Source organism: Mirounga leonina, unplaced genomic scaffold, assembly GCF_011800145.1.
Source record: "Mirounga leonina isolate KUSES-001 unplaced genomic scaffold, KU_Mleo_1.0 Mir_154, whole genome shotgun sequence".
NCBI classification, from domain to species: Eukaryota; Metazoa; Chordata; class Mammalia; order Carnivora; family Phocidae; genus Mirounga; species Mirounga leonina.
The window spans coordinates 20507017-20534561 of NW_023270389.1; the positions used below are offsets into that span (position 1 = coordinate 20507017).

Genomic DNA, 27545 nt, shown 5'->3' on the forward strand with positions numbered 1-27545 from the left:
AGAAAGAAAGAAAGAAAGAAAGAAAGAAAGAAAGAAAGAAAGAAAGAGAAAGAAAAAGAGATGGCACTTGAGTTTGGCCTTGAGTTAGAGGTAGGAAGTGAGGGGGAGAGAGAAAGAGAAAGAGTGAGCTGAGGGTGGGGGAGAATATTCCAGGCAGTTTTAGCAAAGACAGAAGATGAATATCTGAATGTGTTTAGGGACTAATAAGAAATAAAATGTGTTTAGATGTTCAGGAAAGAAGTCAGTGTCCAGTAACAGAAAACAAGATTGGAAGGCAGGTCAGGGTCAGATCATAAAAGACTTCCAACACCACAAGTTGGCTTGATAATTCTTTGTATTATCAAGATCTTACATTTTTATAGGCCTTCATTTCCACATCCATCATCTGTTTTAATTAAGGTCCCCCAAACCTTTGGGGTGCCTGGGTGGCTGTTGGTTGAGCATCCAACTCTTTTTTTTTTTTTAAAGATTTTATTTATTTATTTGACAGAGAGAGATATAGCGAGAACAGGAACACAAGCAGGGGGAGTGGAAGAGGGAGAAGCAGGCTTCCTGCTGAGCAGGGAGCCCGATGTGGGACTCGATCCCAGGACCCCGGGATCATGACCTGAGCCGAAGGCAGACGCTTAACGACTGAGCCACCCAGGCGCCCGAGCATCCAACTCTTGATCTCAGCTCAGGTCTTGATCTCAGGGTTATGAGTTCAAGCCCTGCATTGGGCATGGCACCTACTTAAAAAAAATAAATAAAAATTTTAAAAATTAAAATTAAAAAAATAAAAATGAAGTCCCCCAAACCTTTAGAGTAGGCAGATGGCCTGATTTTTCCCCACTTTAATACAGACAAAGAAACTGAGTCTGAGTGACTTCCTAAGTTACCAACCAACAAATACCAGAGTCAGACTAGAAAGTAGACCTGTTGACTGGCCAACACTCTTGCCACACTGCCATGGTCTCTCCGTAGGCACTTGGGAGACACAGGACTTTGAATGCCAGGCTGCAATGTTTGCAGATTGGCTTTTCAGGCAGAAGCTTTAAATAAACACAACAGGAATTAGCACTCTGGCAGCAATACATAAGGATGCACTGGAGAGAAGAGATGCTAAGGCTAGATGTAGAATATGAAGGAAAAAAATCAACAAGATGAAATCCAATCAAACATGGTAGTAAAGCTGTATATTGAAGTTTCAGAATAGACACTTCGTAAGTTCAGGTTGTGTAAGAACTGAATTAATAGTTCATAAGAAATAAATCTATGACTGTTAATTAATTTCGATACTAATGTAAGCTTAGTGTTAAGGAGCTGCTAAAAATAAATGTCCTGTTTAGCTACGTTATCAGAAAATTAATGTCCAGGATAAGAAATATATGAGACTGTGTGTTGCTTACAACACCCAGAAGTGTATCCCCTTGAGTTGTAAAAGGGATATTCTTGATAAGCTGAACAGATACAAAACAACTAGGATGATGAAAGACCTGAAAAACACTTGTTTTTTGAGAAAAATGGAAATTTAACAAGAGAAAGGGAAGTGGGGAGGGAATAGATTTCCAAGAGCAAACTACAGGGCAGAATGAGGACCAATTGTGGGATTCACACAGTTCGGCCAAACATAGGACATTTTCCCCAAAATTAAGACTCATCTGTAAAATACCAAGCTTGATGTTCCAAATGTACAAGCAACAGCTGAGGGGTTACGTGAAGCAGGTTGAAGCTAATTGCTATCGTGGGAAACAGGTTTGCCTGGAGGGTTTTGAGGTCTCTAAAAAATGTTTGATTTTATAAGTTTATAGACACACACACAATTCTTATTATAAACTTTCAGCAAATTCAGGATGAAGGGAGGATATAAATTATGGCATTAAGAAAAGAGAAACTTTAGTATGTCTCATTCAGTTTCATATACTGTCTTATATTTTTTCCTTCTAATTCATCAATGGAGAGTCATAGGACACATTTCTATACTACAAGTACAGTGAATGATGGTTGTATGTATTGATAGTAATTGATAAGTCACCATCTTCATTATTTGTAAATTAATAAAGTAACTTACACTAATGGGGATTTTCAGTTACTTTTATTCTTTCTATGGGTCTTAGAAATATAGTTGTTGCTTTCTAAATAATCAGTGTTAAATTATTAAGTGTGCAGCAATGCAGTATCCCATGCATCAATTAAAGCTTCTTGTTTCCCATAATTTATATGAAAGAAACAGAAAAGAGGGGCGCCTGGGTGGCTCAGTTGGTTAAGCGACTGCCTTCGGCTCAGGTCATGATCCTGGAGTCCCGGGATCGAGTCCCGCATCGGGCTCCCTGATCAGCAGGGAGTCTGCTTCTCCCTCTGACCCTCCCTCCTCTCATGTGCTCTCTCTCTCTCATTCTCTCTGGCTCAAATAAATAAATAAAATCTTTAAAAAAAAAAAAAAGAAAGAAAGAAACAGAAAAGAAACAACAACAACAAAAAAAAAACAGAAAGAAACAGCCATGGAATTGCACTATTTTTTTAGTTTTTTGAAAGTAGGACATTTTCTTTAACCTCTGTTTATTTGCTGTCTTTTCAAAAATTTATAAAATAGAAAAATTCATTTGCCTAATTTAATGTTTATGTGATTTATCACATCTTGAACTGTGAAGAATGTGACTATATAACAAATACCTATGTATTAGTTATCAATTTATGTACATGATAAAATCAATCCTATTATTTGCCACACTGTTAATTAAAGCCTTTTACTAGTCAGTACTTCTGCATTTAGAAAATGAAGTGGTATCACTCTGTAGCATCTAGATTAGGCACTTAGGTAGCCACTGAACTATGTTCAAATTAGACTTAAAGTGTATCTAATTATGTTCTTATTCTCTATAAATTGCTAATCCAAGTAGTATAGAAATCATATTTTTAACCACATATCTCCTTTCTCAATCAAAAATCCAAAACCTATTTATTAAGTACAGAACCCATACAAATTGCTTGTCTATACAGAAGAGAAATACAAAGAAGTAAAATTTTAGAAAGCTTTCAATGAGATTATGAGCTGTTTAATGAAATAAGATATTTGTGAAGATAAAATTAAAAGTTCCATAAGATATTTTACAATGACAGCTAACTGAGTAATGACAAATAATATCAAAATTATTTTGACATCATCATCTCATATTTTTTCAGATCTTTTTATATGAATGATTCCTTCTTTTGGTCAAACAATCTCAAGAAGATACCATTTGTTAACTGTAGTTTTGTATGTTTGACCAGTTAATACCAGTGCAACACTTATAGGAAGGGCCTCTCAATTTATCACCAGTACCAATTTCCATAAGATTTCATTAGTTATACTCTTTTTTTTTTTAAGATTTTATTTATTTATTTGAGACAGAGAGAATGAGAGAGAGAGAGCACATGAGAGGGGGGAGGGTCAGAGGCAGAAGCAGGCTCCCTGCCGAGCAGGGAGCCCGATGCGGGACTCGATCCAGGGACTCCATCCAGGGACTCCAGGATCATGACCCGAGCCGAAGGCAGTCTCTTAACCAACTGAGCCACCCAGGCGCCCCTCATTAGTTATACTCTTAAACACCGTATACATACAATAGAATATAAATCCTCCTGAAACATATAATGGAATACTTCAGTTAGCTTTGAACAACTGTGGCCAGTTATTTATTTTTTTAAAGGGGCACATTCTGTTCTAGTCTTATTTATTTATATTTAGGGGAATTTTTCGTTTACTTTAGCTCCTCAAAGATTAATTTTATTTATTTTGTTTCATTTGCCAATGACCCATATTTAGATGGAGGGTCAGATTCAGCTATTCTAAAACAGGGCTGACATCTTTTAACACAATATCCAACTGAAACATAGCAATTAATATTTATATATCAAATTTTATAACTACATCTGAAAGATTTTCAAAAAAATTTTCCTCCTGCATTAAAGAGCAGAGTATGGATTTCTTTTAGTGTGATACTGTTGCTAGAGAAAGAAATTGGTCGACTATTGAGCATTACTAGAATGACCAATGTAATTTTAACACTGATGAGAGTTGCTCTCATCCCTCAACTTTCTAAATATTTTCACTGATTGTTAGAGTCACATGTTTGAACTTCTTATTATCATCCACCTTTAGAGATTATAAGTCTTGGCTCATGTTTTTTACAAGCATGCTATTTAATCCTAATAGCCTTTAAGAAGCAAGGATGCAAACCATGTTATTAGTTTTTAAAAGACTTAAGTTCACTTCTTGTAAAAGGTGATGTTTCTTACCAATAAATACGCACAAATCATTTTTAGGATCTGTTCTCTCTACTCAGTAGCTTGAAATAAAAGTGGAGTATACATCCGAAATTAGAGAGGGGTAAGGATAAAAAACTTTTCAACCAGTAGAGTGGATTAACTGTCTCCTGAAGACAAGTGCAAAAAGAATCCACTCTACAATGTGGTTACTTATTCATTTTTGTACTTCCCTGCTGGCTTAGCCAACTACCTCTTATAGAGTAGGTCCTCTGTGTGTGTGCATGTGTGTATGCACAATTGAGTTGGCTTCTATTGAAAATGTAAAGCAAAGTCTTTTAATAGTGACATGACATGAGAAAACTATTTTATTTATTTGAGAGAGAGAACATGAGCAGAGAGGAAGGGCAAAGGGAGAGGGGGAAGCAGACTTCCCGCTGAGCAGGGAGCCTGATGCGGTTCGATCCCAGGACCCTGGGATCATGACCTGAGCCAAAGGCAGATGCATAACTGACTGAGCCACCCAGGTGCCCTGACACGAGAAAAAAAAATTCTTAAAAACATTTACTTAGCTAAGCTAGATGCTCCAGATAAAGGAAAGGCTGATCATATGGAGACCACTTATGAATTAGGAAAGTTAGACCTACTTTAAATTTGTTTTTGTAGAAGTTAAGCAGCTCTTACAGGTTTATTTTTAAAGGCAAGATGGTAGTTAAAGTTGGCACTCACAAATATGTTCACATATTAATTAACCTACCACATGACCATGTGAACACAAGTTGTACTAAACAAAGCTTATAATTACGATGTTTGTAATTATTATCTGAAGTAGCATCTAAGTTGCTGCCAAACATTCCTACCAAATTTAGAAAGTGTGAGGGAATATACCTACTAACTCCCAATGATAAGATTCTCCTGGAAGAAGAGAAGAAAAACTACTTTCAAGCTTTCTGTGGAAGTATCTTTTAAATTTTAAATGATTACATGGGGCGCCTGGGTGGCTCAGTCGTTAAGCGTCCGCCTTCAGCTCAGGTCATGATCCCAGGGTCCGGGGATTGAGCCCCGCATCGGGCTCCCTGCTCCGCGGGAAGCTTGCTTCTCCCTCCCCCACTCCCCCTGCTTGTGTTCCCTCTCTCGCTGTGTCTCTCTCTGTCAAATAAATAAATAAAATAAATAAATAAATGAATTTTAAATGGTTACAATTGATTCATTGTTGAATGCTAAAACTGTTTTAAAAGGGTTCTGCTGGGAATTTAGGCTGAATCTAACATGCAAGGTACATGGAAAACATTGCAAACACAACAGTTTGGTGCCAGATATCTGGTTCATAAGGAGAAAGTAGAGAAAAAGAAAGAAATATTTGAGACTATAGTAGGCTTTTATTGTTGTTCATCACCAATTGTATGAATAAGCTTCATCTATAGGCTTGGCTTTAGACTAAAAGCTACCTGAGAGGTTTTATGTTTTATAGTTTTGTTCTATTCCTAGAAAGGATGCCGTGGTCCTTCAACAGATACCCTAATCATCACATCATAAGCACAACTGAGCTTCAAATGGGAAATAGATTGTAACTTGCTCACCAACCAAGCAGGAGATTAAACAAGCTACCCAGTGTCTCCAGGAGGACAAGGAGCCAAAGGCACATTTCTCACCTCTGAATCACAGCAAGGGCCTGCTTCGAAACAAGATTTTCCTCTTTGTGACCATTTTAAATATTCAATTAGTAGGTGATTGGGAGGAGCTGGGAGTGCTGGGAGCTGCATAATGACACCCCATAGTGACTTGGGTCCATTGAAATGTGCAGAATGATTGAAAGTTGAGCAAAAAATTTCTCAGAAATAAAGTTTGATTTTTGGACATAGATAGAGCTAGCTGTATGCATAGAAGGGAACAGTCACCTACTTACTCCCCTTGGGAGACACCAAAAAATTCCACGAACTTCTCTCTACAATACAAATCACACCTGCAAAGGGAGCCTTCATAATTCCATCAGCTTACTATTAATAAGCAGAAGTTTCACTTAAATAGAGAAACTCAGAAGTCTTTAGACTCCAAAAACATTTATTAATCCATTTATTGATTTGTCAAATATTTTTAATGCCTACCATTCTAGGTTCAGGGAGTTAAGAAGAGAATAAAGTCCCTACTCTCATGGAATTTATAGACTAGTGAGGTGAGAGACAACAATCAAATATATCAAATGTCAGTGGTTGATGGGTATAAATGAAGAAAAATAAACAGAGTAAGGGCAATCATGATGGTGATGAGGGGTAGTACAAATTTTATATTGCCTGGTTAAGGAAGGCTTCTCAGAAAAGGGGACGTTGGAGATCTGAAGGAGGTGAGGGAGTGAGCCATGCAAATATATCTGGAGAAAGAGCTATCCAGACAAGGGAAAAACAAAGGTCAAGCCCCCAAGGCAGGACAATGCTTGGCATGTTCTATATACAGCAAGTTGCTTGGTGTGGTGGCATTGGGCATGGGGAGTAGAGGGGGAAAGATGGATCACAAAGGTGTCGGGGGGTCTAGAGGGAGATCAGAAAGATTATAGAGAACCTCTAAGGCCGTAGTAAGTATTTTAGCATTTACTGTCTAAAATGGAAATGGAATGGAAAATGAATGGAAAGCCATTCAATGGTTTGAGCAGAGGAACGAAATGCCATTTTAAAAGAATCACTATCGCAGCCGTGTGGCAAATAGATGGAGTGGGCGGAAGCAGGGTGACTGAAGAGACAGCCATTACAATAGTCAAAGCAATACACGATCCTGGCTTTGGAGTGAAGAGAGAGCAGTTGAGGTGGTAAGCAGTTGTATTCAGGATATATTTTCCAAATAGACACATAGATTTTTTTAGGGTATGAAAGAATCAGGGATGAATGCAGTGGTTTTGGTCTGAGCAACTGAAATGAGTTGCCAGACCCATGGGAAAACTTGAGAGCAGATAGTGTTGGGATAGTGAGAGAAGAGTGGGGTTAAGAGCAGTTTTGAACAAGTTACATTTGAGATGCCTATTGGACACCAGAATGGAGAAATCAAGGAGCCAATTGCGTGTATGTTCCCGAGGGAGGTCGAAGATGAACATATAAATTTGGGAATCATCAGTTATCTGGTGATATTTAAAGCTATGGGATTGGATAAGGTTACATGGGAAATGAATATAGAGAAACAAGGTGAGGTTCTCATACTGAGACAAGATCTAGAGTTTGGGAACAGAAGGAGGAACCAGCAAAGGAAAACTAAGAAACAGCGGGCTAGTGAAGCGGAAGGATAAACAAGAATGCATGGTATCCTGAAAGCCAAGTGAAGAAAGTATTTCAAAAAAGGAAGGAGCAGCTGTCCATCCTGCTGATTGTTCAGGAAAATGAGAACCAAGAATTTAACGTTTGATTTGACAATCTGTAAATCATTAATGACCTTGACAAAGGAAGTTTCTACAGAGAAGTGGAGAAAGTATGATTAGAATGGGTGAAGGAGAATTGGAGGGGAAGAATCAGAGACAGAGATTGTGAACAACTCCTTTAAGAGTTTAATTGTAAAAAGCAGAAGAGAAATGAGATGGTTTAATTGGAGGGTGATGTGGGGATTCAACAAAGGGTTTACTAAACTGAAAATTGTTTCAGCAGTTTTTTTTCTTGGTAGGGATCCGATAGAGAGCCCCCTCCTACAATTGTAGGAGACATGTTCTTTAGAATATGGGAGGGGTGAGACCCAGTGGACAATTAAAGATGGTGATTGCTTTAGATAAGAGGCCTGGGTGTAGTTCTTAATTGTATTAATTGATCAAATTAGCAAGCTCTTTGACTACTGATGATAAAGTTTTATTGACTATTTACAGTGTACCAGCACTGTTTTAATCACTTGACATGCACTGTGTCTCATCCTAAAAACAGCTCTATGAAATTGAGCCCACAATTTATTCATTTATTTAATTATTGAACAAATATTTAATAAGAGCCTGTTTCCAAGCATTATACTAGCTGTTGGAGAATAAAAAGTGAACAATGAAATTATCAGGTTAACATCTGTGAAATATTCATGATATACCAGGCTTTTGCTAATAACTCCATATATAATCTCATTTATTTCTCTCACCGACACTCGGAGGTTGGTATTATTGTCCACATTGTATAGATTAGAAAACTGAAGTTTAGACTTAAATAACCTCTAAGAGAACACATCTACAATGGGTACTGAGACTGTGTGATTGAGCAGTGCTACCTGCAAGTTCCCTGCCCCCATACTATACTGGATGATCCTTTACATCTGCATTAGTGAGCTAGACAAAAATTATGTGAAGCATGAAAAAATAATAAGAAATGAATTGCAATGTGCTCACTGCAAGAAAATGACTGGGTACTAGATCAGAGAATAATGGAGTAATGGGGTTGGGGAAATCTGTAAAAAGGAGTTGTCAGGAAAAGCTGCTCACCAAGGAAGTAACATTTCAGCTGAGACCTCGGGGATAAGAAATACCGGATGAGGGTGCAGAGAAACTTCTAGGTTGAGGGAAGAATAACAAGTGCAAAGGCCCTGGGGCAGGAAAGAGTTTTTGCATGCTCAGGGAACCAAAATAAAATCAATGTGGCTGGAGCATAATGGAAGAATGTAAGAGTAACTTGAGATGAACTGGGGGACTAGGGCGGGCTCTGAATCAAATGGTTATGCAGGGTCTTGAAGGCCCAAAAGAGGAGTTTAAATTGCATTCTAAGTTTGAGAGGTCACTGAAACTTTTTAAGCAGGAGAAGACATACCAGATCTATATTTAAACACAACTCTTGTGCAGTGTAGCAGATGAATGAGAAATACTGGTGAGGAGGGGCGATGTGCAGTCGTGGAAGCAGGGAGACCAGTTGGCAGACTGGGTAGTAGTAACCCAGAAGAGAGAGAATGGTGAAGAATGGACATGGAGAAAAGTAGCAGGATCTGAGAAATAGCTTGGAGATGGAATTTATAGGATTTAGTGATAAAATGGATGGAACGAGAAGAGGGATGACTCCTGGGTCTTTGGCTTGAGCAGCTGGGTAGATGGTGAGACTTACTGAGTTTCCACTTACTGAGATGGGGAAACTTAATTAAGGGCTAGGGCAGGGGACAGGTTTGGGAAGAATCAAGAATTATCTTTTGGATAAATTCTGCTAGAAATACTAGACTACTGAATGTTGGGGTCCAGTGGAGAACTCTGGGCTATAGACATAAACTGCGGAGTCAACGGTGTGAAGATGTATTTAAAGTTACAGGTATGGATGAAATTACCTAGGAGGAGTATTGTGGAGTAGGAGAGGCAGAGAAGAGAAGGGAAGAGAAAAAGATTAACAAATTTAACAAGGGATATGAAAGCCTATTAGTATGCTGATAGAAATTCTGTAGAGAGGAGTATTGTAGATAATATTCAAGGAGAAAAGTGTGAGAATTCCTAGAGAAAATTAGGGAAAATGGGGGCCATACTCGAAATGGAGACAATAGCCATTCATTTAAGAGGGACACCACCTCTTCATTATAAGGAGAAGTAGAAAACAGGTGCAAGTGTGGGCTGGTTTGTTAATTTGATGATGGGGAAGAAGATAAAGAAATTTGCTGATTAAAAACAAAGCCAAAGGGGTGCCTGGGTGGCTCAGTCGGTGAAGCATCTGCCTTCGGCTCAGGTCATGATCCCAGGGTCCTGGAGAAGCCTGCTTCTCCCTCTCCCATTCCCCCTGCTTGTGTTCCCTCTCTCACTGTGTCTCTCTCTGTCAAATAAAAAAAAAAAAAAAATCTTAAAAAATAAAATAAAATAAAAAAATAAAAACTCCTTTCAGCTGCTGAGCAAGGTTGCTGCCAAACCTGGAGAATCACTTTTTCCCAGAGCAAAAGTGGCCATAACTCTGCCCCCGCCTTGCTAGGGACATCCTGCCTATAGCTCCTTCCTAACAGGATCATGGCTCAGATGTTTTAACAAAGGACAGAAAGAAGAAAAATGGCTTTCCTCATTCTGAGCAAAACGTCAAGCAGGCAGATTCCTCCCCTCCCGGGAGTGGGAGTAGAATTTGTTCCATTTGGTTCTCTTTTTCTTAGCCATGTCATGGAATCATTCAAAATCTAAGTATTTGACGATTCTGGGCGTTAAACGTCATACCAGTGACTGTTGCTCATATCAAACTGAGAAACTGTGTCGGACAACAACTTTTCCAAAAGGCCAGTCACAGAGCGTGTCTTCCCTGCCTCGCCCTTTCTGTATTCATTCTCTCCTCCTTTCTGTACTGTTGTTCTTGCCTGGTCCGCACTGTTCTTGCCAAGCCATCAAAGCTTTGGTCTTCCACCTGTTTTCATCCCTTCTCTTTGCCACCCACCTTCTCTACCCTTTCTAATCAAGAAGTATCCTCCTTACCACAAGCCTCAGGAGGAGTCCTGAGTCCCGAGAGATGGCATCTCACGATGCCACACTGTTTTCCAGAGTGGTTTCTATCGCAGTCACAGAAAAGCTTTACATTAAAAAATTCTAACTGCTCAACCAAATTCTGCTTGCAAATCCACATAAATATGGTTTCCCTCCCTCCAAACAATGTTGGGAATGGCATTTTTGTCTTCCAGTTTACACCCAGCCCTCCCTCGCAGGGCTCATCCTGGTCTACTATCTCTCATTTCTCATTTTGCTCAGTCCGGTCCACCCACTCCCCATCATTCTCTGCAGCAATCCTGTCAAAAAATCAATTTGCTACTTCCTCTGCTTTTAAAGTGGCTGATCCAGCCATTCTTCCCTTTTATGGAAGAGAAATGAGGGTGGAAATAAGCTCTCCTCTGTTGATCCCTAACATAGGCATGACTGAATTTCTAATACAAGTACTGTGTCATTTTAGATAATTTACGGAGACCGCTGCACTTTAATCAAATCTCATTAAAATGGAAATGTTCATTATAATTCAAGAGCACTCGCTGAATTGTACTCGTTTGTTCACTGAAAGCATTCACTTTTAGGGTAACGTGACTATAATAAATGATATAGAAGGAAAAGCCTTGCATGTGCCCAGAACTAGACCCAGGACAAAGAGATCTGGAAATAAAAAAAAAAAAAGTTTAGACCTGGAGGGAACTCTGAGTCTCAGATATTAAATCAGCTTAATTAGGGCTGGGGCTGCTACGTATTCAGGCCACCTGGAGGAAGGGAAAGTAAAGATATGGCGAATTTTTATAAATTATACCCAAAACTTGAAATGAGGGATTGCCCTCTGAAAACATTTACCCCGTGAAGTTAATTAATGCTTAGAAGTGGAAGTTTTTCCCAAAGGTAGCAGCCACACTCCTAAATAATAACGTGTAAGCAGGAGGCTGAAGATTCTCCTCTAATTACACGAACAAGGTGTAGACCTGTTGGGGACTGTCTCAGTAACGACAACTGTGGCATTGATAACTGAGCTTGTCGATCTAAAGAAAAGAACAAGAAAGGAGAAGATAGAGATACTGAATCCTTGTGCATCCTGCCACACTCTGCAGAGGTTCCTCCAAAGAAATTCAAGGCTTTGGCTTCCAGCTGCAAACTCTCTGGACAGAGCATCGATTCAAACTGGTGACTTCTTTTAAATTTATGTTTTGCTATAACGTCAGACTGACCGAAAAGCCATAAAAATATTACAAAGAATTCCTGTATACTTTTACCCACATGTTATGTTAGGATTCTGTTTGCTTTATCCTCTCGCTCTCTGTCTTTCTCTCCACCCCCTCTCTTTGTGTCTCCCTGTGAATTTTTTTTATGAATTATTTGATTATAAGTTGCAGACATAATGTCCATTTACCCCTAAAAACTTGAGTGTGTATTTCTTATCTAGCCATGGTACAATTCTTGAAATCAGGAAATTACCATTGGTTCAATATTATCACCTATTTTATAGACCTTATTCAGATTTTACCAATTATCCCATCCCAGCAATGTCCTGTATAACAACCACAAAAATCACGGATCAAGCATTGATTCGGTTGCCATGTCTCTTTAGCCTCCTCTTATCTGGAACTGATCCTCAGTCTTTCATGACAATGACATTTAAGTAGAATACATTACTTATTTAATAAAAGGCACCTCAATTTGGGTTAGTCTGATGTTCCCTTATGATTAGATTAACTTTATGCATTTTTGGCAGGAACAGCACAGTGATATTTTTATCTTCTTAGTGATTGTATCAGGAGGCACTCATGTCAATTTGCCCTGTTACCGGCGACATTAACATTAATCACTGTGTTAAGGTATTTTCTGCTAGGTTTCTCCACTGTAAAGTTATTATTTTTCCTTTTATAGTTAATAAGTAGTATTATTCCATCATCCCATCATCATTTATCAGTTGGTTTAGGAAGACCTTTCCCTGTGATTTTATCTATCACTAGTAACTCGTACAATAGATCATGATATATATATACAATGGATTATAATTTTTTGCTATTGTTATTTATTTTAATGTTCAAATTGAGACAGATTTAGCCACAAACTGATGATTCTTCAAAAATTCAGATTTCTGGGTTTTATTGGGAAATCAGTGCTCTGGGAGAAAGGGGGGCAATAATCCCATGGATCAGGGTGAGCAAAATCTAAGCATGCCTGCCTTCTCTAATTTTTAGATCCCCATCCTGGATGACTTGACTCATTTATATTACTTAACCTAGCATTTATTTTCTTGACTCTGTTATAGAAGGGGTTTTCCTAAACTGATACAAATTCTTTGTATTTCAATTTTAACCTCTGCAAAGAAACTCGCTGATTGTTTCCCACGTAGGCTGACTGCAGCAAGAGCACCACCTAACCACACAGGCTGTAGTTTCTCCATTGTCCTAACAGTTATTTCTTACAGAAAATTATTAAATTGGCAGTCTGGTGTCTACCTAAGTCTTGCTTGGATTTTAATTGCTGCTATCCAGTCTCCCAGGGTCTATTTAGACCTGGATGCCATCAGGAGTGTGTCTTTGACCTTCAAAGTAGAGGACAAGTTCCAGAGCAGCCAGTGAGGACTCTGCCTGGCTTTCTGCTCCATCAGAGTCTCATCAGACCACACTAGCACCATTTCTTTCCCCAAATAAACAAAAGTAGTTTATAAAGAATGAATACATTGCAAGAGTAAATACAAAGAAGATGTGGTATATATATACAATGGAATATTATGCAGCCATCAAAAGGAATGAGATCTTGCCATTTGCAACGACGTGGATGGAACTGGAGGGTATTATTTTGAGTGAAATAAGTCAAAAAGAGAAAGACATGTATCATATGATCTCACTGATATGAGGAATTCTTAATCGCAGGAGTCAAACTGAGGGTTGTTGGAGTGGGAGGTGGGGTGGGAGGGATGGGGTGACTGGGTGATAGACACTGGGGAGGGTATGTGCTCTGGTAAGCGCTGTGAATTGTGCAAGACTGTTGAATCTCAGATCTGTACCTCTGAAACAAATAATGCAATATATGTTAAGAAAAAAAAAAGAAGAAGAAGAAGGTAGCGGGAGGGGAAGAATGAAGCGGGGGAAATCGGAGGGGTAGACGAACCATGAGAGACGATGGACTCTGAAAAACAAACTGAGGGTTCTAGAGGGGAGGGGGGTGGGAGGATGGGTTAGCCTGGTGGTGGGTATTGAGGAGGGCACATTCTGCATGGAGCACTGGGTGTTGTGCACAAACAATGAATCATGGAACACTTCATCTAAAACTAATGATGTAATGTATGGGGATTAACATAAGAATAAAAAAAAAAAGAGTAAATACAAAGAGGGGGTTTATGGAGGGCTGACACAGGTAAAATGATGATGTAAATGGAAGTTGATGACTTGTTACCTGAGCAAGCAACTTGTGGAAAGAAGATTAAAGAAGAAAATCATGGAGGTTGGAATAGGAATAATGATCAGAGACTTCTGATTGAGAACTAGAGGGGAGAGAGGGGAGGGGGGTGGGAGGATGGGTTAGCCTGGTGATGGGTATTAAAGAGGGCACGTTCTGCATGGAGCACTGGGTGTTATACACAAACAATGAATCATGGAACACTACATCAAAAACTAATGATATAATGTATGGTGATTAACGTAACAATAAAAAATCAAAAAATAAATAATAAAAACATGAGAATATGCTCAAGATATGATGTTAAATTAAAACAGAAAAAAAAAAAGAAAAAGAAAAAGAAAACTAGAGGGGGGGAAAGAAACCTTGAGAGGTTAAGACAAATGCCAAGTCAAACCAAGCAAATCAACCCGGCTAAGTTTCTTATGATGGAACTTGTATCTAAATGGTTTATTATCCAACATTGCTTTCTTTAACAGTTCAGTTTAGCATAAAGTAGTCCTGAACTGAGCTTAATGGGGAGCTCCAGCTGAAAGTGTCATAATATAAAAGTTGTTTACAAGCCTGGTGTTATTTAGTAGTTAATCTTCAAATTGTCTTTGTAAGAAGTGTAAACTAATACAATTACAATTAAAGTCTACACTATGATGAATACCTGTCAAATAAACTTGATTTTCCAAAATCCTGGAAAATGTAGGAGAATTTTGAAATTTATAATCAAATAGCCTTTTACTGCTGAAGAGGTGAGAGATTATAAATTTATGGAGCTATGAACCAGGATGTTAGAATTTATCTCATATATAGTTTGAGCTTAAGATAATATTGTTAATGTGGAATTTGTAGCTTGCATGAAATATTACTAAATCATAGGTTGCTGCACACATTTTAGAATTATGGTTGCCCTCCGATGTTTATAGCAGCAATGTCCACAATAGCCAAACTGTGGAAAGAGCCAAGATGTCCATCGACAAATGAATGGATAAAGAAGAGGTGGTATATATATACAATGGAATATTATGCAGCCATCAAAAGGAATGAGATCTTGCCATTTGCAACGACGTGGATGGAACTGGAGGGTATTATTTTGAGTGAAATAAGTCAAACAGAGAAAGACATGTATCATATGACCTGACTGATATGAGGAATTCTTAATCTCAGGAAATAAACTGAGGGTTGCTGGAGTGGGGGGTGGGGTGGGAGGGATGGGGTGACTGGGTGATAGACACTAGGGAGGGTATGTGCTCTGGTAAGCACTGTGAATTGTGCAAGACTGTTGAATCTCAGATCTGTACCTCTGAAACAAATAATGTAATATATGTTAAGAAAAAAAAAAAAGAAGATAGCAGGAGGGGAAGAATGAAGAGGGGGAAATCGGAGGGGGAGACGAACCATGAGAGATGATGGACTCTGAAAAACAAACTGAGGGTTCTAGAGGGGAGGGGGGTGGGAGGATGGGTTAGCTTGGTGGTGGGTATTAAAGAGGGCACGTTCTGCATGGAGCACTGGGTGTTATGCACAAACAATGAATCATGGAACACTACATCAAAAACTAATGATGTAATGTATGGTGATTAACATAACAATAAAAAATTAAAAAAAAAAAAAGAATTATGGTTGCCCTAAGAAGTAAATTGTCATTTATGGAGACCACAAAAAAGAGAACATAGAAAAACCCAAGCTAAAGCAACAGAATAGAACAAGATTTTTTTTTTTTTATGAGATAACAAGCATATACATTCACAGATATCCTAAAACAAATGGACTAAATTGACTTTAGACTATAATGACTCTTCAAGGGAATTGGTTGTGAAAGAGAGCAGAGCAGAGGAGAATCTCAGAAGATGCCTGAAAATTCTCTCCCCTGAGAACTAAGAGGGTGTTTCTACCACCGGTTCTCACTCTTGTCTGCACATGGGATCCCCTAGGGGATGGGGGTGGGGCTACCATAGCCTCGAACCTAATCCAATGAAGCTGGGGTATGGTTGGACTTCAGGCCTTTTTAAATCTTTTTTTTTTTTTCAAGATTTTATTTATTTATTTGACAGAGAGAGACAGCGAGAGAGGGAACCCAAGCAGGCCTCCCACTGAGCAGGGATCCCGATGTGGGGCTCGATCCCAGGACCCCGGGACCATGACCCGAGCTGAAGGCAGACGCCTAACGATTGAGCCACCCAGGCGCCCCCTTCTTAAATCTTTTGAAAGTCATTTAAACTCTTATAATAGTTTAAGGGTAGGTGGGGAAGTTGGGGAAGCTAAGGGGAATTTAAGGGTGTGAGAAAACTTCAGCTTAAACAACTAATCACTAGGTTTGGTTAATTTATAGAATGAAGTTGCTTCATTTAAAATTATTAAAGGAACTCAACTATATTAAACAGTAAAAGAAAGTTTAAGTACTGAGAAATTTCTGGTTTTAGCTTCAGTTTTTTTCCTGAGCACTTTTCCACTTTCCTGATCCAAGCCTTAGAAAAATATACCATTAATTTTTTTTCGAATATAGTAATTTTTTTCTGAATAGCTTGCCAATAAAGAGAGTGAACCAGAAGGTAGTCATTTATCAACAGCCCACATGACCTTTAAAGATTTATAAGGCACACAAACATGTTCAGTATTGCCTTGTATATTGAGTGATAAAATAACCAAGGTAATCCATAAACAATGAACTATACAATTTTATATCATATTTCCCTGGAGCCTGATACTAACTGTATTTTAAGCCTCTAAATAATGTAGCCCAAGATTGACAAACAGTATTCATGTAATACATTTTTAATACATAAATTAATCAATAAAACAAAGTGTAAGACTCAAAATTTTAAATGAATTTTAGGACAAAATTATAGTAGCCCACTAAGTATGTTTCAAGTGGCTAGTATAATATCAAATAGATAAACCCTATAAATGATAAACAGTTTACCTATTTAAAATACATAGAGGGGCGCCTGGGTGGCTCAGTCGTTAAGCGTCCGCCTTCGGCTCAGGTCATGATCCCAGGGTCCTGGGATCGAGCCCCGCATTGGGCTCCCTGCTCGGAGGGAAGCCTGCTTTTCCCTCTCCCACTCCCCCTGCTTGTGTTCCCTCTCTCGCTGTATCTCCCTCTGTCAAATAAATAAAATCTTTAAAAGAAAAAAAAATACATAGAACTGAGGTATGATTAGAGTAAGGGTAAAACCAAATTATCTACTTTTCTGCCAAGGGTTAATTATATAATTAAATTTTATTTTATCCCTTGGGTTCAGTCATTAACAATGAAGCATTCTTCTGATATTCTAACAGACTTTGAAACAAAGTACTATCTGTTAAGTTATTATTGAAGTGGAGAAGCAGGGATCAGAAACTGATTACTAGTGATTCAATAGGCAAGTTAGATCAATGTATCAAGAAAATGAGCTGCTTGCTAGAAATAAGGAGCTGATTGATATCAGTTGTTCTGGACACAAAGCAGAGTTATTTGTGTAATAAGGTAGGATTGATGGAGCGCTCTTCTTCAGAATTTACTTGGAGTTCTATAAATCAGCAAGGTGAAGCAATTTATCCTACCAAGCTGAAAATAATGATTATGCCCCCCAAAATTTTTTATCTTTACTTTTACTCACTATTCACATATTTTTGAAGCTCTTGCATGCAAATCACCACTCAGCATGCAGTGCCAAGATCCCTTTGCCTCAGAAACAGGGCTCAATGTAGAGCTGGGGATTTAGGATTAAAGACGAGAGATTAGCAGGAAATTATGTGAAAGAAATCACACCACATAGATGAGGCTAAAGTCAATCAGGAATAGAGTTTAGTTTGCTACAAAAATACACTGGGGGGTGACTAGGGGACTCAGTGAGTTAAGCGTCTGCCTTCAGCTCAGATCAGGATCCTGGGGTCCTGGGATTGAGCCCCGCATCAGGCTCCCTGCCTAGCGAGGAGCCTACTTCTCCCTCTGCCCCTCCACCCCTGCTTGTGCTCTCTCTATCTAATGAATAAACAAAAATCTTAAAAAAAAAAAAGTTTCTCCCTCTTTCTCTGTCCCTCTCCATCCCCGTGCTCTCCCTCCCTCTCTAAAATAAACAAATCTTACAAAAGAAAAAAGACTATAAGAGACTACCTTAAAAAAAGACAAAGAACAACACTGGAACACTAGAGATGATCCTAGCTAAACGCTTTGAAACTTTTCCTCCAGTAATCCCTCCAAGAGTTTCCTTAATATTTCTTTTCCCTATTTGCCACATAGTCCGAGTTTGGTGTTTGAATTCTCAGTATCACTACTAGGCTACTTCATAGAGTGGTCTCAAAAGTCAAACCTCCCCATTCACAGAGCCCACAGCTCGAGCCTGCTACTTCCAAGCCTTTTTATAACTTCCTGCAATAATCCCAGAGTAACCAGAGGACGTGGGTTTTTCCCTTCTCCAAACCACCTGCGTGCCTCACCTCTCCTTGCCCCTGTAGCCTGCAGAAGGTAGAGCAAGACAGAAAGTGGATTCACCAGTTGCTACTTACAAGAAACTGAGGTCCATGCACCAAGAAGCCATGTGGGACGGGAGGCAGAACAACTGAATTTAGAGCAGCCTTGAGGATCAACCTCTGCCTCTCGTTTGCTTGGCATCCTCTTGTGTCTCTTCCCTGGCCAAGAAAACAAGAACAAAAAACAAAACCCAGAATCATCCTTCCTCCCAGGGCACTGAAGAGATAAAGATGATGCAGGTAGAGTGCTTTACACCCTTCTCAACAGTGCTCAACAAATGGTAGTGATGAGTTCATTTTAACTATTTAAACCTGTGTCAAGGGGCCTAACCGTACTGTGAGGAAGAGGGAAGGGAAAAGATGAGGCCATCGGAGCCCCAAAGATAGGCCTGTTCAGAGGGTTCTGATTTGGACTCATCCCCATTCAAATAGGGCAGGAGCTGTGTATGTATTCTCTCCCTAGATTCAAGTACATAGCCAGCATTCAATTGTTGAATGTGTTAATTTGAAAACCAGTGGTCTAATGAAAACATAGCCCAAGGTGAAATTAAGGCCCCAGTCATAGATCTGATGCTAATATTTGAGCAAGGTATTTAACCCCATCTTGCCTTAGTTTATCTGCTGATGGGAATTAATAATGCTTGTCTCTGCTTCGCCAAGAGTCATAAGGAAAAATGAGAAACAAGCATACCTGCTGTAGAGGAGAAATGGAAACAAAGACATTCAAATTATATTTTATTTTCTTTCTATGAAAACATTATTCAGTAAAACAAGTATAATAATACCCCTCACGGGGTTACTTTGAGAATTAGAAATAATACATGTATAACTCTTGCACAGTGACTGACATAAAATAAGAGATTGATAAATTATAGCTATTTTTCTTATTGCTATTACTGAGGGACTTTAAAGTCATTTCTGCCTCCTGCATGAGGAGTAGGACAGAACAGCTGTGCACACGACATACAAGTTCCTTGAAATTAATAGAAAACGTTCACATCTCAACTTTCAGGAGTCCACTGTGTTCTTCTTTGCTCAATGAGTACACCATGTACAACGGGAATGAGTCAGCTCTGTCCAACCTTCCTTAGGATGTTATAAAATGCGGCATAATGTTAATTAGCAGCGGTCAGTGCTCTTTAAGACTCACACTGGTGTGTTTCATCACAAGCACATTACAAAATAAATAGGATGTTTATTTTTATCACCACACCTTCAAAGTCATCAGTGGTATCGGAGGCAGCCTGCCGGTAAGAAACTCCCAAAGCAAATGACACGAGGATCTCTCTACAGGCTTATCATTTGGTCGACCCAAACATGCTACCACAAGTTTAGAGGATCTTTTTGAAAATTCTCCACCTTTGTTATATAAGTAGGTACTATGGTCTTTATTTTACAGCTTGAAAAACTGAGATGCCATGAAGTTAAGTGACTTTAACAGGGTCAATGATAAAGACAGAACTATAATCCAAGTTTCTTTCCACTACATGTTGTTATTTTCACATATCTCCAATGCCCCAGGAAAATAAAATGCCTCTAAACCACCCACCATTTTTTTAAAAATGACCAAAAACAATGCATCCAGTTGGATATAATACAACTGATTCTAGGAAGTTGATCCAATCTTACTATTAGTAATATGTAAGATGAAAATAACTAACTTGTCATCTCAGTAGCGTAACCTCCATCACCACTAAAGATAAGAACTAATCTGTCAGAAAATTGACCCCATCTAAGTATGAAGGCAATGGGAAGAGCTTCAGGTCAGACGTCTGGGTTCTAGGCTAATTCTGGCTCTAATTATCTGTGTGACTTTGGATAAATTCCTTATGTCTCTAGAGTTCCAGTTTTATCATCTATAAAATAAGGGTGTTGGGTTAAATGTAACTGGCAGAATGTTGAAGTTATCATATTTACTAATCAATAGTTGATTCATTGGAGGCATTCATCTCTTTAGCGATGGTTTATTAGCATAAACACTGAGCAGTAGAAGGTAAGAGTGCTAAGACTAATAAGGTTTACAGTAGTGTTCTATACAATAAAATATGGAAACTATTCTCATGAGTAAGCTGCAGTAAAATATATGGTTGCACCAATGAGTGTCGCAGAGCTTTATCAAAGTTAAAATTAAGGATTGTGACATCTATTCATAGGGCTAATTGAACTGTCCCATCACTGCAATTTTCTTACTATAAGAATAACAGATTTTCTTTTTGTGATTAGTGCATCCTATGCGTCCTGGAAACTAAGAAGGAGCAGCCTCACCGAGATCATCCCATGTCTTGAAGACACTTCAGTTGTACGGGAAAAGCCAGCCAATCTGACCACTCACTTCAGGAAGACAGAGGATAGAGGGACTGCCTTTCCTCATTTTCCACACACAGTCCTCAGAATGTATTTTTTATGACTACTTTTCCCTCTTAAAGACTTTCCATGAAATTTATTTAAACCTGGTTTTATCTGACCCCTGTTCCAAAATACTGTGGGTTTTTTTTTCCTTTTGTAATTGCCATTTAAAGTAATCAAAAATTCCTTAAGAAAGAAATTTCAACTTTCTATAACTTTATAAATATGGAGCAAATATATCTGCTTATCTTGAATTTTGATGAATGTCCTTTTTAACACTTTACTTACCTCAGGAGAAAGGAGTTATCCGATTTCTCAGAAGTTCCTTGAGAAAGACCATTAAATGAAAAACAGATCCTTACTACTGCCCTAGAGAAAGAAAGATAATTTCAGATGACTAGAAAAATAACCTTTTAGCTTTTGTTAAGAATTCTAAACAATTCATTATTTTACCACCACATACCATTTTGTATTCAACCTCAAATAGAGCAGAACAAATTTTCAGAATTCTAGACTACTATTCTAAGAATTTGAGAGGCAACTGTGGTGTGTTTCCCTCAAGACTGTTCAAAGTATGGGTTATTCCATAATATAGTAAGTATAATATCAAGGTTTTCTATGACCAGCCTAGTTTAAAAGACTCTGCCCCACTCTATAAATAAATAAACTTCTGCCTACCAGAACTGGTCTAGATGTAAGGATCATGATAACCACCGACCACAGGGAAAATGTCTTCCATTAGAAATACTCTAACCCTCCCACACAGTAACATAAAGAATTTATACTGAAATAATATACTAATAATTCTTTATAATATTTTTAACTTTTTCAGGAATATAAAAATCAGAAATGGCATTTTTAATTCATGCAGTTGTCTCCCTTTTGATATTGGTTTGCTAATCTCAAATGGCTTACACATACAAAGTGAAGGTGTCTTAATGCTGTATAAATATACTAGGTGACTCTATACACTCCCCAAGTCTAAGCTAACATATCTATGCAGATAACTCTTGAATCTACAATTCTACTCGTCTCTACTTTTTCTTTGATCTGTCTTCTGAATTTCAGACCTATATTTTCAGCTGACATATCCAAATGACATTTCAAATTCAACAGCCATACCACCTAATTGTCCAAGAGAAACACTTTAGAGTTATTTCTTCCATACCCCAAGTAGTTCGTTGGTCACCAAATTTTTTTTAAGATTGTATTTATTTATTTATTTGTCAGAGAGCGAGAGAGTGTACAAGCAGGGGGAGCAGCAGAGGGAGAGGGAGAAGCAGGCTCCCAAGGAGCAGGGAGCCCGATGCGGGACTCGATCCCAGGACTCTGGGATCATGACCTGAGCCAAAGGCAGATGCTTAACCGACTGAGCCACCCAGGTGTCCCAGCCACCAAATTTTTAAAAGCATTCAAAACATTCAGGGTCACCTGGATGCCTCAGTCAGTTAAGCGTCAGACTCTTGATTTCAGCTCAGGTCATGACATCAGGGTCATTAGTTCAAACCCTGCATCAGGCTTCATGCTGGGTGTGGAGCCTGCTAAGATTCTCTCTCTCCCTCTCTCTCTCTATCCCTCCCCCCATGCTTGCACACTCTCTCTCTCTGTAAAAAAAAACTTAAAAATAAAATAAAACATAAAAATGTTCAAACCAAAGCCTCTCAAACCAAATTATTATTGCAGTCAGCATAGGAGAGCGGTCCAGTATATGGATTTTGATGTCAGACAGAGCTGCGTTTTAATCACCACTTTGCCACTGCTCAATCTCTGTAAAGCTCAGTTTTAACCAGACGATGGGGATAAGAAAACTTATCCCATACAGTTGTGTGAGGATTTATAAATGTAACACGTGCTAAGGAATTAGCACGATCCCCAGTTCAAAGTAAGATCATCATCTCTCCCTTTTCTAGACTGTAATAAAAGACTACTAGTGGTCTTTCTGTTTTCTCTCTCCTTTTATTCCCTCCTCCATAATCTACACTACTTCACAATGAAGACATAATTGCAGTATTCTTTTAATTAAAAGCTTCCTGGTTACCAAATGAAAACACAACTTTGTATTGGAGGAATAAAGCTGCCATCACTACATCTAATGGTCAACCTTGGCACCACAAACGGTGATGAAATCTGACATGTATTATCTCTTGATGAGATAAAATATGAGGAACTCACATTATATGTTTTATATCAGAGCAAAAGAAATGTTTCACTGGAATCTACTCAAGTCTGTAGGTCTAATTTACACACTACAGGAAATACAGAGTACCAAGCTAAACAACAACAAATCAGACAAACTGAGAAGGTAGAACATGAATAATTGGGCTGGTCTATTTATCAAGTTAGTGACACAAAAAAATAAGAGGGAAAGAGGGGACTATTCTAAATTAAAAGAGGTCAAGGACCTGCAGATGTAATGATGGTCCTGGACTGCATTCTGGTTTTGACAAACCAGCTATAAAGACATTTGGGGGACAACTGGAAATTTTTAATATAGCCTGAATAATAGACAATGTTAAGTAATTATTATTAACTATTAAATATTTGATATTGTTATTTGCTTACATAGAAAATGTTATTTTTTAGAGAAAGAGACTATATCATTTAGGCCTGGAATCATGATATTGGCAGTTTAAAGTACTTCAGTAATTAAAAACAGTAAAGTTTTAAAAACCCACGATTTTGAGTACATTACTACTGTTTATACAACAGTATAAAAAATAGAAAATAGAAATAAAAATATAATGGAATAGAAATATAATGTCTAATAATATTATCACTTGAACATATAAGCCATATAAAAAGTTATTAGTGAGTTGGCTAATTTTCTTTTTTTCATACTAAGTTTTCAAAATCCAATGTGTGTTTTATACATACAGCACATCTCAGTTTGGGGTAGCCACCTTTCAAGTGGCCAATAGCCATGTATAGCTATTGTCTTCAGGACTAGACTGTGTGGGACTATATAAGGCAAAGTTCAAATTCCTCTAGAATGGCATAAAATGCTCTTCTTAGTCTTCTCCTAGGCTGTATTTCCAGCCCCATCTCCTGTCATTTATCCTATACTTCACTTCAGCCATTCCCTAACATGCCCGGCTCATTCACCCATAGACTTTTACATAGAACACATCTCTCCAGCAGAACTGAGCCCTCTGCTTTTCCTAGTCTGAGCAACTTCAACTCATTTGACAACAAAGATGTTCCTTTTATTACATCTTATCATGGTACCTGCAATTTTTATAAGTACTTGTTACTTTCTGAATCTGGCTAAATAGTGAGCTTTTTAATAGGAGAAACTGCCATAATCATTCTTTTTAATTTAAATGCCATAATCATTTTTGTACTCTCAGCATGTTTGATGGAAGAAGGGGGGAAGGAAGGAAGGAAAGAAGGAAGGAAGGAATGGATGGAGAGAAGGAGGGAGGGAGACATAACTTCACACAGCAGGCTTTCCTTTTTATCAATAATCTGAGGCTTTTTGTTTTTTCCAGCTCTTCATAATTTTATTCCTATCTTACATAACCACAAAAACAGGACACAAATACTTTTTAAATCAGAAATACCAGAATTAGGACATCAAAATAAAGCACTGGCACTTTGAATGCTGAAATGAGGATCAGAGTAGCTCTAAAGAATAAATAATTTGTGTATGTGTTGAGGGGGGGATAATCTTTTTTTTTTTCTCTTTTCATTTTGTTTTTTAGAATAAAATAATGACTAGCTGTGTGTTGTTTGTGGACTTGTGCAAGTCAATTAATTTAGGCCTCAGTGTACTATTTTATAAAATGAGGAGGTTGAATTTGGTGATCACTAAAATTCGTTTCACCTTTAACACTTTATGGTTTTAGAGTTTCTCTATACCTATATATGAAACATTCATGACTTCATAAAAAAATTCATTATAATACTACTTTATGGGTAAAGAGAGGGGGAATTGAGTGAAAGTGATGTTGCTTCCAGGGCCAGAAGGAAAAAACTGGGTTTGGGCTACAGAATTCCTTGCAACATTGCAGGTTGTTATCATTATCTTTTCTCTCTAAGCCCACTCCCAGTTTTTGGCTAATATCTTCCACCCACTATATCATGAAACATTTCCATGGCACAATATGGCATCATTAATCTCTAAGACACACAGCTAAGGTGAGACACTGGGTTTCTAAGACAGCAGAGACTTTTCACAGTGTTCCCTAGGCCTTTATGAAACCAGATATCCAGTGAGCAGTGAATTAAGATATTTACTGTGAACGATAGGCAATTAAAGTTACTACAGAAACAGACTCACAAACACAGGGAATAAAACTGGTGGTTGCTAGAGGGAAGGGAGAGGGAGGATGGTACAAACTCCCAGTTATAAAATAAGTCATGGGGATGAAAGTACAGCATAGAGAATATAGGCAATAATATTGTAATAACATTGTACGGTGACAGATGGTGACTACGCTTATCATGGTAAGTGTTGAGTAATGTATAGAATTGTTGAAACAATATGTTGGACACAGACAATTAATATAACATTGTATGTCAATTACACTTCAATAATAACAAATTAATTAAAAGATGTTTAAGTAATACAAATAAAGGTACTGCAAAATAAGTTTGGTCACTGGATTTTTTGTTGGCTTTCTTTAAAGTTGTTTGTTTGTTGTTTTTATATGTCTCTATTTTGATCATGCTTCCTGAAAGCAGCTGCTAGTTACACAGAATCTCTGTTCTAGTAAAGTGAGGAGGATTCGGGTAAAATCTTGGTAACACTGGTATGATAGGTCTGCAGCGCAGTAAGATCTGTTCTGATAATATATATCTGTATTTGTAAGAATCCCTTGTTGAAAAAAGTCACTTTTTTTTTTCTTTTAGTGAGGAAAAAATGACTAGAGGCCAGAGAAGTGTTTCTCAATGTGTGGTTTGGGGTTTACCTACATAAGAATTGTTTGAGGAACTCAGTAAAAAGGCGAATTCCTGAACCCTACTCCAGACCTGCTGAATCAGAATCCTTTGTATGAGACCTGGAAATCCTGGTTTTTATCAATCGCCCCAGATGATTCTAGGGACTGGGCTAAAGATCATCCAAGCAAAAGCATGGGTTCCTATAGGAATTTCTGGAATGGGTGGTAAGAAAATAACTCTTGTGTTATTAGTTTTTGGTTTTTTGAAGAAATTGGTTGCTCAAAGCTAACAAAAACAAATCAAAATAATTTTTCCTTTGTCCTTTGATTCAAGTACTCATGGGTCTTTGGCCTTGCCCTGGCCATATTACTGTAGTACAGTATCATCAGTAAACAGAAAAATAAAAGACTAACAAGCTACCAGCTACTCTCTAAAATGGATCTTGTTCCCATAGTTCGTGTATAGAAGCTTTCTTTTTCATCCTTGGGAGGTGTTATTCCTAATACTTGCAAAACATTCAGTCATGATCAATGTGATGAAACCATAACTCATATTATTCCACTATGTTGAATCAAATTTCTATGATGAATAAGCATGCTTTCAGAGAAGTGCTTGTATTTTATCCAATTTCTGTCAAAAGACCGTAACATAATAAAATAAAGAAGACCATCAAATATCTTTATGTAAATGTCTTAATATATTTCTAGATATCCGGATATATATATAACATTATACAAACAGTCAATATATCTAGATTTTTACTAAAAATGCCCGTTTCCTAATCATGTTTTTAAGCCTTTTTTTTTAAATGAGTAGGCTCCACATCCAATGTGGAGCCCAACGCAGGGCTTGGGCTCATGACTCAAATTCAGAACTTTCCTTACACTCATACACAACTAGCACAGGGATTGCTTGCTTTGTGTTCTAGTCCTTGGGGAACTGGCAGTTTCATCACTAATTTTAATTAATTTGTAATACTTTTAGTAAATTAAGGTGTTAGAACCTGCCCAATAGGGGGCGCCTGGGTAGCTCAGTCGTTAAGCGTCTGCCTTCCGCTCAGGTCATGATCCTGGGGTCCTGGCATTGAGCCCCGCATCGGGCTCCCTGCTCAGCGGAGAGTCTGCTTCTCCCTCTCCCACTCCCCCTGCTTGTGTTCCCTCTCTCGCTGTGTCTCTCTCTGTCAAATAAATAAATAAAATCTTAAAAAAAAAAAAAATTCTCTCTCCTGGGGGTGCCTGGGTAGCTCAAGTCGTTAAGCATCTGCCTTTGGCTCAGGTCATGATCCCGGGGTCCTGGGATCGAGCCCCACATCGGGCTCCCTGCTCCACGGGAAGCCTGCTTCTCCCTCTCCCGCTCCCCCTGCTTGTGTTCCCTCCCTTGCTATGTCTCAGTCAAATAAATAAATAAAATCTTTTAAAAAAAGAACCTTCCCAATAATATTTACATTTTAGTATCACTTCTCTACAGAATTATTAATTTTTGTTATTAGAGGGTGTCTTAATTTGGGTTCTCTCAGAAATGGACCCTGAGATAAGGATTTAAGTGCAAATACTTGTTTTGGTGGTGACAGCAGGAAATCGTGGAGGAGCAAGGAAGAGGTGTGGAAACAAATAAAGGGTGACTTACCACGCAATTTGCCTCTGTGGGTAAATATTGCAGAATCTCTGTGGGGAAGTCTGGGCACCAATGGAACACATACCTCAAAGTGGAACAGGATCTGGGATATTTTTACACTAACCACCATCTGAGGGCTACTCCCAAAGGGGTGTTAATTCTTTGCCACTGTTTAGTCTGCCACACAACTGACAAAATTGATTCAGAGAAAGCCTCAGACAAGGAAATACGGGGACTGGCAGTTGGAAGTTGG

General features: G+C 38.3%; 1 long non-coding RNA gene across 2 annotated transcripts in view; it reads right to left on the minus strand.

Annotated features, from left to right (window-relative positions):
* Window positions 1-27545, minus strand: part of LOC118014106 — a 204932-nt gene that overhangs the window by 128458 nt on the left and 48929 nt on the right. For both annotated transcript variants that reach the window (XR_004680199.1, XR_004680198.1), the window contains exons 3-4: window positions 21086-21166; window positions 18488-18610 (exon numbers count right to left, since the gene is read on the minus strand). This is a non-coding gene — a long non-coding RNA (uncharacterized LOC118014106). The remainder of the gene's footprint in view (window positions 1-18487; window positions 18611-21085; window positions 21167-27545) is intronic.